Genomic DNA, 12,660 nt, shown 5'->3' with positions numbered 1-12,660 from the left:
TTTTTAAAATAAGCCCAATATAACATTATTCTCGTCAAAACTGACAATCATTGAAGTTATATGTATTTTGTTTTGTTTGTGTTTTAAAGTTATTTATAATAAGTCAAATTTACTGTTTTGTGCACTTATATCAGAATCATTTTGGATAATAAAGTTTATTGTTAACTTGTAAAACACACCTGCCTATATTACATATCTTTGTCACGTCATTTTAAGTGTTTGATCACCACATTTGTGGTGTGATCATAGAGTGATCATTGCAAAAAGTATTCATATATAGTATATTCTGTTAATGTATATAGTGTATTCTATGTACAGTACTGTAGTAGTATAATATACTGTAGTATATGTGTACTGTACTATAATATGCACATAATGAATATCGGCCGATATATCGTTATCGGTCTTTTTTTACTCTGTAATATCTGTATCGGCATCGGCCCAAAAAAATGCATATCGGTCGGGCTCTAGAATATTCTTTTAATGTTAGCATATTGCTAAGCTTATTATGCTCAAATAAACAAAAATATGCAGCACACAACTTGATGCGTTTTTAGTATTCAACAAAATATTAAAATCAAGATTTCACTTTCACCAGTCTTTATAAAGGTCCCGTTCTTTCTGTGTTTTGAAGCTTAGATTGTGTTTACAATGCACTATATTAACATGTGTTCGTGTTTCACGTGTAAAAATAAAATAAAAACAGTATTTTTCACACAATTTACTTAACTGTATAGCGCTGTATTTTCACTGATCTAAAAACGAACTTATGTCTTCCTTGTCCCTCCTTCAGAAATACGTAAAGAGTTCTGATTGTGTAGCTTGTTTAGTGTGTTGTGATTTGACAGCAGCTTAGCTTATCAGAGCCGTTTGAGCCAAAGCTGGCGCCTGTTGTATTCTTGTGGGTGGAGTTTAGTCAAAAACTGTTTTATTGACATCATTCAATTGGGAAGTAGAGGGCTGTAGTCCAAATCGACCGTTCGCTGTAGGCTTTGAAAGGGGAATTCTGTCAGGAAGAACGTGACCTTTAAAGTCGTGGTCAAACTGACTGACGATACTAACTGAGCATACGCAAACAATCGCAAGGATTGTCACAAAAAATGGCGAGTCTGTACAAAGCCCCTCCCGCAGAAGGTATCACTCTTTAACAATAGAGGGTATGCACATGACGTCACCTTCGGCGAAAATGACTGCGGTTACGCCCACTGAGTGGCAAAAGACAGAGCGGCAGAATTTGTGTACAGTGTGAAATCAGCAAAAACACGGGGAAAATGTGTCTAAATTGGAAAAATCTGTTGTGCGATAGAATGTACTAACAGATTTAACAAGAATTCTGAGTTATCGTTTTACAGACTGCCAAAAAACACCGAAATGAGAAGTACATAGATCATCCATGCCAACGTCCACTGACCACATGTGGGTTGACAAGTTGCTAGGTTCACTATCAAGTGCAACTAAATGTAATTTTTGCAGATAATTGTCTGTTATACTGACATTTTCGTGGCTTCCGCTAGAACAACCAGCCATTTTGTTGAATGTTTTGCCACTCAAAGGATAAGTAAATCAGTAGCCATATGTCAGGTATGTAAAATTTTGGGATAAAAAAATTATATAAAAAATACATGAAATACACATAAATGAATATTCTTATTCTGTGTAATTGCAAAGTTTTGTCAGTGAGCCTTCATAAAAAAACATCCATTAAGATGAGGATTGTGTTCTAGAAGGTGGGATGGTTTAATAGTGTTAGACAAGACAAACATATGTCAGGAAAAGCAATGTCTGGCCATATGCCAATGTCCACAGACTGCTGGTTGTTTGGCAAGTTGTTAGGGTCACTGTTAAGGCCAACTAAATTCAATTTAAGCTGATAATAGTCAGTTTTACTGCCGTTTTTCGCAGCAGCCGCAAATGAATAACAGCCATTTTGTTGAATGTTTTGCCACTCAACAGGGCGAGCTCTGGCATGGTCACGTGAAAAAGTGACGTCAATGCATACCCTCTATTGACGATTGGCTCTTTTTAATAGAAGGTGGGACTTCTTTTGATAGAGCGGCCATATTGACCACTGCAATCTTCCCTATTCATAGCAATAGCAGTGATGCAACTTGTTAATATTAAATATCTTTGCTCTCACAAGACTTTTTGGGATTGCATTTGACTTCTGTATTGTTGCATGCATTGTAGTAGCTCTTTTCAAGTCTGGCACGCTATGGTGACCTAAAGTCTTAGTACTAGGCACAGGAAAATACTGTCGCATATGCAATAAAATGCATGTGTTGAAAACCAAGTGTCATGGCTTAACAGACAGGACTTAAGTGAGTTTGTTTGTGTCTCTGAGGTGCTGAAAGACGACCAGAACAGGAGCAGTATCCCCTCCGGCACTCATTGACATACATTTCAAACACACAGAGAGATTCATAAGACTCTTACCTTAAGCCAAACACACATTGCGTACACAAACTCCGTCTTGACAAGTCTCATCACAAACATACACAAACACACCCACCAAGGGCCTTCACAACACAACTTTATTGTAACTGCTGAATTTTCATATTAAGAATGGGGTTTTACTAGACAAGTTGAAGTTACAATAAAAAAAAAACAAAGAGTGAAGAAATGCTTGAACATGAGACATAATGTCTGCGAAAGAAAAGAGAAATTGCCCGAACCACTGCTCAGGGGTGTTGATATGAAGGAGCTCAAGAGCCATCTGACAGCAAATCTAGCTAACATGACCTTATTAGAGTAATCAATGTGAATTCTAGACGAGATGAAAGGAGGATGAGGAAAAGAAAGCCACAGGGCTAAGAAACAGCACCATCACTCCTGCGCTTGAGAAATCTACAGGCCTCCCTGAACGCTCTCCCTCTCAAAATTCAGCGTAACGGCTGAGAGGACTAAAAATACGGTTTCATAACGACACTCAATCTACTGCAGTAAAAATTCCAGCGAGCCGCTAAACATTTTCCTTAGATGGAAGCTTAAAACGTTTAGACCAGCAATAAATTGGCAACATCGAATGCACGCGACTTTAAAATTAAACGCACCACTGACTGCAAATGACTAGCTGCAATTACACTGTTGCAATAACTAGCAATCTTCAGCTGAAACAAAAGACTTGTTTTGTATATGCAATGGTCAAATAATTTTGAACAGACACATATTCTTAAACAATAAAAGACTATTGTTCAAGTTGGTACATTTATAGATATGGGGTGAGTTAAGCAACTTTTGTGCTGTTCCAGGATGTGTGTAACAACTACAGCTCAGCATGCATCCTGCATCCTTCCAACATTTAAACCAGAAAATTATATTTAATTTTAATAATGTCCCAGATTATATCAATTTAATTTATGTGACGCATTTCATGCAAAAAGGTGGGTAATAATACAAACTTTATTGGGCCTAGTAGTGAACCCATTGGTATGCCAATGCCCATGATTCAGCAAGTCAGTAAATGTTTAAAAAAGGGTTCCCCAAATCTTACCCTGGAGGGCCGGAGCACTGCAGAGTTTAGCTCCAACACTCATCTAACACACCTGGGCAAGCTAATCAAGGTCTTCATTATCACTACAAAAATCACAGGTGGGTAAGTTTGATAGGGTTGGAGGTAAATTCTGTAGTGCTCTGGCCCTCCAGGGTTAGATTTGGAGAACCATGGTTTAACGTAAACAAGAGCAAGAACTGTTAGTTTATGAAAGTTATGGGGTCAGTCATAGCCTAGTGGTAAGAGTGTCGGGCTTGTACCCCAGAAGTTGCCGGTTCGAGTCTCTCGCCCCGCAGGTTAAGACTGTGGTGGCCTTGAGCAAGACACTTTAACCCCAATTGCTCCCTGGGCGCTGTTGGGATAGCTGCCCACTGCTCCGGGTGTGTGTATGTTCATGACTTGCAGTGGGTGTGTTCACTACTCACTGGGATGGGTTGAGTGCAGAGGTCAAATTCAAGCAGTCGGTCACACTTTTACTTTCACACTTTCAAAAAGTAAACTATGACCAGTAACTTTAACAACCATTAAGAAAACCTTAAGAGAGAAAAAAATGTGCGTGGATTATGACCTTTTTAAATCTGGCATTTGGAAAGGATGGATCCCAGTGTGAGCTGTGGTGGCCTTGTGTATTTTTTGCAGGTTCACACAAAGCAGTTCTCATCCTGACAGCCAACACTGACAGATCCATCTTCACCCACAGCGTCATGTGAGATTCTCATACTTTCAGATGCATGAGTGCTCGTTTTTCTGCTCGGCTTCTTTCTCCCACGTGTTTCTGCGCCATGTGACGGGCTAAATCTCTCGGCCCTCTCAATCCGGGCTTAGTGGCCACGTGTCTCTGAGAGGATTACGGTCCTGACATCACCGTGCCAGATGTGATGACACAAATAGACGTTTTCCGGCAGGAGGCAACAGTGACCGGTCTTCCACAACCAAACCAGTCCCAACATGACAACCACCCACCCTGCACTCATCACTGACACCCTCAAGGGTATCAAACATTTTCCACCATCTTTCTCATGCCGTTTCTGTGATTGTCACCTTCTGCATCCTGCTTCTTCACTAGAGATTCTCCTTTTACTTCTAAATCCTTGCACATCCTTGCTCTGCTCCTTCGGTGACACAGGTCAAGTCATGGATAATTGTGCAGCTACCTTTAAAACCACTGTGCATTTTTATCCATGCTCTCCTGCTTAACATGGAAAAATAACAATAACTCAGACGATTGGTAGGTCGACTTCCTTTGTGGTGCTTTCAAAACAGACCAGCACAGAAATATTTGTTCAACCACTGGCAGCCAAGTTTGAGGTGAGACTATCTATTTGGCCAACCAATGACAGATGGGGGAGTGTTCAAAACCTGTTTGATACTAACTTTATTGTTGGAATTCGTCTCTCAGTTTGTAATGCCGTGTTTACAGTAATGCACTTAAAACGGTAAGTTCATACAACCTGGAAGTCCTACAAAAAAGTCCCACCATTAAAGGAAGATTTAGGTGACTTTACAGCTTAAACAGCATACAGACCTTTTATGCTTTTAAACCTTCAGGATTGTCTTACCCCAAAGACTTCTTAAATGCATTACTATAATTTATGATTTTGCTTGATTAACAAACTCAAAATAAATTTTTAGGCATACCACAGATGCGGTCAATAAAACTTATTTTGATTCAGTTTAACGTTAAGGCATATTTAATTTTAAGCATACATTTAACAACCATACAACGGCAGACTCTTAGCCCTGCTCTCTGCAACAGGTCTAAGCGGGGAAACCCAAAGCACTGTAGATTTGGGGTTTTAGTGAACACTGCTGTGAATGCAGTCATTTGAGTGCTTGTTTTCACATTGTTTGCTTGTCTCTTAGCATTTAAAGGAACTGGATTAAACAGCAGCAGGGGCTCCGTCTGGCCCGCTGCTCGCACGCCTAATCTCCAAGCACAGACCTTGGGATTTCTGAGAAACGACCTTTGCTCACTTCACCGTGCCAGACAGAACCAATCTCTCTCATCCTCTCATCCAACCATGTCCCGTACTTATCAGCAAGCAGTGCGATACAAGCTTGCTACTTTGAGAACAACGAGAACATCAATAGTGATAAAGTGTAAATAAGTACAAGGGTGGATCCATTTTGGCTAGGGTGGATATGTTTATTAAACTGTGGAATGCTACATTGTTACGTGAACTCATTACAATGTGTGGTCTGTGGCAGTGCTGGCTGGGCGGTTTGACCAAAATCTGTATCACATTTGTGTTTTTTAAAGGGTGGTGGTTACAGAGTTTATCACAGTTCCCACCACTGAATCCTTATTATTTTTAACAAATACGCAACAATTAAATAGTACAATGACAAACTCACTTATATTAAAGGATTAGTCAATTTTCCTAAAAAAAATCCATATAATTTACTCACCCAAAATGTTGATCTCTTTCTTTGTTCAGTCGAGAAGAAATTATGTTTTTTGAGGAAAACATTCCAGACTTTTTCTCATTTTAAATGGACTTTAATGGACCCCAACACGTAACAGATTTAACGCAGTTTAAAATTGCAGTTTCAAAGGACTCTAAACGATTCCAAATGAGGCATAAGGGTCTTATCTAGCGAAACGATTGTCATTTTTGACAAGAAAAGTAAAAAATATGCACTTTTAAATCACAACTTCTCGTCTATCTCCGGTCCTGTGACGCGCCAGTGCGACCTCATGTAATTGCGTAATGCCGTGGAAAGGTCACGTTCTACATATATGAAACTCACATTTGCGGACCATTTTAAACAATAAACTGATACAAAGACATTAATTAGTATCATTCCACATACAACAACGTCGGAACAGTCCTGTTTCTCCAGACTTGTAAACACTGGGGCGTAGTTTCGCATTCATCATCCGTGACCACTTGACGTGATGACGTATTGCGTGAGGTCGTGCTGGCACGTCACGTGACCGGAGACAGATGAGCAGTTGTGGTTTAAAAGTGCATTTTTTTTTTTCTCATCAAAAATGACAATCATTTCGCTAGATAAGATACTTATGCCTCGTTTGGGATTGTTTAGAGACTACGTTGAAACCGCATGAAATCTGATACGTGTTGGGGTCCATTAAAGTCCATTAAAATGAGAAAAATCCTGGAATGTTTTCCTCAAAAAACATAATTTCTTCTCGACTGAACAAAGAAAGACATCAACATTTTGCATGACATGGTAGTGAGTAAATTATCTTGATTTTTTTAAGAAAATGGACTAATCCTTTAAACATAGAAATGAAAATTTTGCATGCAGCGCAGATCATCAACGTCAGTTTCAGAACAGAGAACCAATCAGAAGACAGGTTGGGCAAGCTTTTGTTAAAGTATAATTCAACTTCAACATGACAGAAAAGGTGTAAATGCATCTCAAGAAGCGTAAATTGAATGAATTGTTAAATCGCGTATCACAAAATGTATAAAATTATGTGATTTTATACCTGGTTTTTATCACACTTGAAATGGCTAGTGAAGTGTATTGGAGTGGAATGTATTGCACAAAGTATTTCTGCACATTAAAGCAAATCCAGTAGATCAAATGGGTACAGAAAATTTGCATACCGTGCTGTGCACTGCAGAAACAGCATGCAAAATATGGTACATTGCTATTCCAAACATAGCCTTAGTACACTTTTAACCCAAGCAATTTGAGAATGCATGATACGGCGGGAGATACGTGGTTGCAGAACAAACACTGTTAGAATGAAGCGTGGAGCTCAGGGTGAAAGCTTGAGATTTGTTCAAATAAAATCTGTGAACAGCTTTGCAAAGAGTTCACGTTTATTTGTGCAGAAACTGACCTGACAGCAGTGAGAAATCTCTTTAAAGTCAAAGCCTAACATTTGTTCTATCTCAGAGCAATAAAACAATGCAGACTCAGGGGAAGTGTGTGTGTTTGGAAAGAAACCAAACCTTATCGGCGAACACCAGCTCTGCCCATATCAAACCAAAGCACCTTACAGTCAGAGAATGAGACTCTTAACAAAAACGCACCATTACCATGTTTCTCTCAAAATGTTGCGATGGCAATGCTTTGTTTTTATTGCAATACTTTATGCATAATAGTTTGCTTTGAAAGTACTTAAGTGAATGAATTCTGAAAGCTACCATACATCAATGTACCATAAATTACCATCTGACACATCACTATAGCATGGCAACGGTAACCTGCAAATACTTTTAACATATTAATACCACTTCAAAGAGCACAGTGGAAGCACTGCACCCATCAACATAATCATTCAATATCCCATCGTAAAATCAAGAAGCATATTTATGGGAGGGATTAGATTAGACAATAAACAATGATGCAGATAAGCAGCAGAGAGGAGGTGAGGAAGAATCACGAGAGGATAAAAATGAATCTAATGAAAGAAAAATATGCCTCACAACCGCCCAACCAAAAATAAATCTCTCTCCCCTCGTCTGGATCGCAACCTCCAAGGTCGAGGTTAAACGGATCATTGAGTCCCGTGATCCACCCCCCATCGCCAACACAAGGTAAGCAGCGGGAACAAGGCAGATCTCTCAGCACCTCTCACGCCGTTTTCCCTGAGGTTTCGGAGGGGAGTGGAGGGCCGCCATCTTTATCACGCTGAGGGAATGATGGTGATGAATGGAAATTTGATATGGATGTTTGTCTCTGCAGTAGTGAAGATGAGATGCATTCATGATGATGTGAAAGGTTTATAATGGTGTGCAGAGACAAGAATGAAGAAGCCATTCACAGATTGATTTGCATGAAAAGAGACAAAACTGTGAATCTATGATAACATTGCTCTTTCAAAATGCCATGTAATGAGTTACTGTAAGCATCCTGCAATGTTGTAGGGTAAAAGGTTGCAAGGCATAAAAGTCATTTGCTTATAAACGAAAATAAAATCGACACATTGTCATGGAGATTCATGGAGATACAGTAATAAGCTGAGTCACGCACATTTGTGTCCATGGACCCATGCAGCTACATCTTCATTCACAGCCCCGGGGCTCCTCTCCAGTCACCTTGTCTCTTTCTGCAAACTATACAAGATATTACCTCCATTTACAGTAACCTGACACAAACCTCTCTCTCTCAGTTTCTCACCAAAAACTAGTACACGTCTACTTAAAATCAACACAATTACCCTCCAAAAAAACAATGCTCCAAACAGGAGAAACATCCTGTTTCCTCTCGAAAATATCAGGATCAGGATGTAAAGTCCTATGATAGAGATTGCTGGCCACAGACTGTTTTCTGAGACATAGGGAAAGGAATGATGAAGCCGTTACAGGGGCAGCAGGGGAGATGGAGGAGTCAGCTCCAGCGTGAAATTCCTTATAATTAGCGATGAATGATAAAAAGCCTTCCAATAAAGACAAGAGATAAATTTTGCAGACAATCTGTTGAGGCTGGGGATCTGGAATTGATTGCATCTAGAGGTCGACCAAAAGGGGGGTGGAATGGCCAATGCTGATATTAAAGAAAGCAATGTGGCCGATAAGCTGATATTATACCGATATTTAAAATATATCACTATAGTAACTGAGAAACATACAAACAATGTGTGAAAGTAAATAAATATTGATTTTGCATAATTATTTATGCAATATGCTCTTAATTTAAAAACACTTTAAGGTTAATGGTGCTCTAAGCGAATTCACGCGTTTTAGGCCATAAAACATTTTTTGTTTCATACAGTGAACATCTCACTATCTGGTAGCTGCCTGTCCTCTGAACACACTGTAAAAAAAACGCGGTCTCTGTAGACAGCGCAGGCTCCACAAACTGCAACAAAAACAAAGTGGTCAAACCTACCCCCACGAAACATAAAGTGTTCCAGCCAATAAACGACAAAAAGGATTTGGGAGTGGGGGTTGGGCACGTTCATGACTCATTCAGAAAGCACGGAAGGGAGGGGGAGGAGTTAGCTACGCTCTGTCCACACGAAGGGACATCACACAAATTCGCTTAGAGCGCCTTTAAATAATAACTGCTTATAGATTAAGATAACGTGTATAATTAATGAGTGTTACACACAACACAAGTCACGTTAAAAGGGCAATGATGAAAAGTCATCTCACCATCTTTTGCTGTATGTTTGACTTTGTGCAACGCCGCATGAGCCGGTCAGCGTGTAGCAGTTTGTTTTTTCTGGTTGCTCTCGTGGTGCTTTGGTGTCGTGCGCCAACCGGTCTGTGGGTCGCTGCGTGGGTTCAATTAGATATATCTTGGAACATAATGCTAATGTACTAACGTGACCCAACCAGAGAATCTATAGATGGTTTCATAGGACACATGTGCACGTCTGGATCCGAACTTTATTTTCGGTTTCGTTTTTTTTTTATAGTAAACTTGATCTCTTGAACAAATGCCTCGTCGAAAATAACAAATGTTTTGGTTTCCTAGGTAATCTGTGTATTGTTTTTTGCATGTTATATAAATAAACTACATTTAAAGAACTTTGTTGTTATTTATTCTTAGCAGAGTTTACTGGGAGTTACGTGTGGACCACAACAGCCGCTTGTTTATGTTGTTACTGCTGAAACCGTCTATAGGCCACAAGGAAAGTTTTATAAGGGCAAACGAGGGAAATAATAAAAAAAAATGTCCAAATATTGGTCGATAAATTGGCCTCAGCAACATATCAGTTGACGCCCATGCTTAAGGTGGCAACACGCAAAGTTATAGAGATCTCAATTGCAGTGAAACACAGTAATCTCCATTGCATTCCAGCAAGCATGGATATCCGACGTGATGTCTGGAAAACATTGCATTCTATTTTAAATCAAAATATATTTGCATATAAACGTCTCCCAAACATGAGCAGTCTACAAATATAAATAAAAACGGACATGTTGCCTACGCTTGAGAGGCTACAGCATATAGGTTACAGAATATAGGTTGCGGCACATACAGTACTGTGCAAACGTCTTAGGCCACCACGCCATAATTAGATTGGTTGTTTTTGCATTGTTATATAGTGATCATACATAATTGTTTCTCAGTCTCTTTAATAAAATACATCCAGAAAATACAGGAAATGTGTATATAGTATTAAAAACTGTATAAAAATGTAAACTAATGTGTCAAGCTTTTAGGGTAAACTCCCCTTCCACTTGAGCAATAGCAAGAAACTGCAGGATCTCTTAAACCTAAAAAAAATGTAATCCTAATTTCTTATTTTAAAGAAATTAGTCTTTTTACTTCATTCTGCTCAAAAACGCTCAAGATGTGTTTAGTGTCACACTAAACAAGCCTAAAAAAGACATTTAGTACTTTTTTTTTTTTTACATATTTCCTGTATTTTCGGTTTGCATCTTAATAAAGTAGATTGAAATATAAATATGGATGGACATTAAAACTTCTAAAACAACAAGTCTGGGGGTGATGGCTTAAGACTTTTGCACAGTACTGTAGGTTACGGCATAGGTCACAGTCCAACGCAAAACTATAAATAATGTTTTAAGACTGACTTGCTTTCAAGTCTGTGTGACTTCTTAAAAGTCAATTTGTACAACTTTGTTCTTAAGGAAAATTTGCTTTAATTATTTAATGGCTGAAAAGTGAGTTGTGATAATTGCGGTACATGACATGGCTTGATTTTAAATACCCAATAAATGTCATCCACACTTTTGGATACAAGTAAACAAGAAAAGCTTGTAAGAAAAAGGTCACACCCAGGGGTCCAAGAAGGACCTGCCTGATTTGCTAAGAGGCAGATGCTGGCAATAGTTAACTATGACTTTTATGTTTTCCTCACAGCTGCTTGGTGGAGACCTCCATTTAAAATTGTTATAATATGGCCACCTACCATTTTTGTCTTTGCTCTGTAGCCAAGCAAAAATGACACTTTTAGGAGATAAGTGGGCAAATTCAGAAAGTATTATAAGGGTTGGCGCATCCCAAATCAAAGTGGGTTGGATAGAAATGTTGTATGTGCACACTGATGAAGAACTGAAACAATAAGGGCCATGCCTGCTATGAGTTGTGCTTTGAATTCCCTAGAAAGCACACCTCCGCTGTTTTGAATGCGTGTGACATATTCTCCACGGCACATTGCATCAGCCCATTTCTCTTCTTAAACCTTTCCATTCTGCCACCACCAACCCTCCTCGCGTTCCCGTTCCACTTCTGAGAATGTCGTATATCTCTCTGCGACAGGCGTCCAGCTGCAGGCCTCTCTTAAATGCTCCATCATCTCATCCCGCACTCCTCTCCCACATCATACAAGCAAGCAGGACGAGGAACAGAACCCTGCCTGCGGTGATTTTAGATTGGACACTTCTCCACGCTTTCTGCCACCAATGAAATCATCTCAGAGCCTTCCAACAGTCGCACTTTCCATAAACCAAACCCGCAAGCCGCTAATATCTGTCCCGTTTGAAGGAACGGACCCGTTAACTTTTCAAACAGCCGGACTTTGCTCTTTATGGATCTTCCAGAGGCTGTTGGCTTCGATGGGTCACAATACAGGCGGCTTTGATTTCAGCTGTGCAGCCAGACGTTTTTTCTGCATCTATCGGTTTTTCTGAAAGTGCTGTATCAGTGTTGGCTGTGCATTTGGTGGTTCAGCAGTGTGGATTGGGGTCTCTGGGGTGTATACGGTTACAGCTCTTTGCTCATCTCTACAGATTTGATATTTTCATCCCTCCTCTCCTGCATCAGACCAAACCTGAACCCTTTGCACATGGAGGTTTGCTGACCTGCAACCGATAGTTTAGGCTGTGACGAAATGTTGACAGCTTAAACATGACGACGTTGAACCTGCCCACAAAGTGAGATTGGGAGAGAAAGTTTGGTATGGAACTTGGTATGGTATTGTCAGGTCTCCATATAGTCTGGGCCTGGGGTCTCATTTATAAAACTGACGAAAAGTCTACATACGCATAAAAGCCAAAAATGGCATACGCCAACAAATATTAAGCAATGTTTCCTTTATAAATCACAGATCAACTGCAAGTGTGCATACATGAATCATCCTCAGATGATCCCACCCTGCAAGCCCATTCTCCAATCAAGTTTGTTTTTTATAGATCACAACCTTGGTGTGGAAACTGGCATACGCACGTTTCCAGTCCCGTTTTGTGTGTACACACGCTTTGGTTACTACTCAACAGCTCTAAACTAAAATGCCAATGCGGTCAGCCAGACTCGTGTATGAATAAAACAAATCC

At 39.7% G+C, this 12,660-nt stretch overlaps 1 protein-coding gene across 5 annotated transcripts in view; it reads right to left on the bottom strand.

The window, feature by feature from the left end:
• Positions 1-12,660, bottom strand: part of aplp2 (amyloid beta (A4) precursor-like protein 2) — an 83,453-nt gene that overhangs the window by 61,409 nt on the left and 9,384 nt on the right. The window lies entirely within an intron of this gene.

This window comes from Paramisgurnus dabryanus, chromosome 9 (assembly GCF_030506205.2).
Source record: "Paramisgurnus dabryanus chromosome 9, PD_genome_1.1, whole genome shotgun sequence".
NCBI lineage: Eukaryota > Metazoa > Chordata > Actinopteri > Cypriniformes > Cobitidae > Paramisgurnus > Paramisgurnus dabryanus.
The sequence above is the reverse complement of the archived record's forward strand: the minus strand, read 5'-3'. Positions and strand labels throughout refer to the sequence as shown.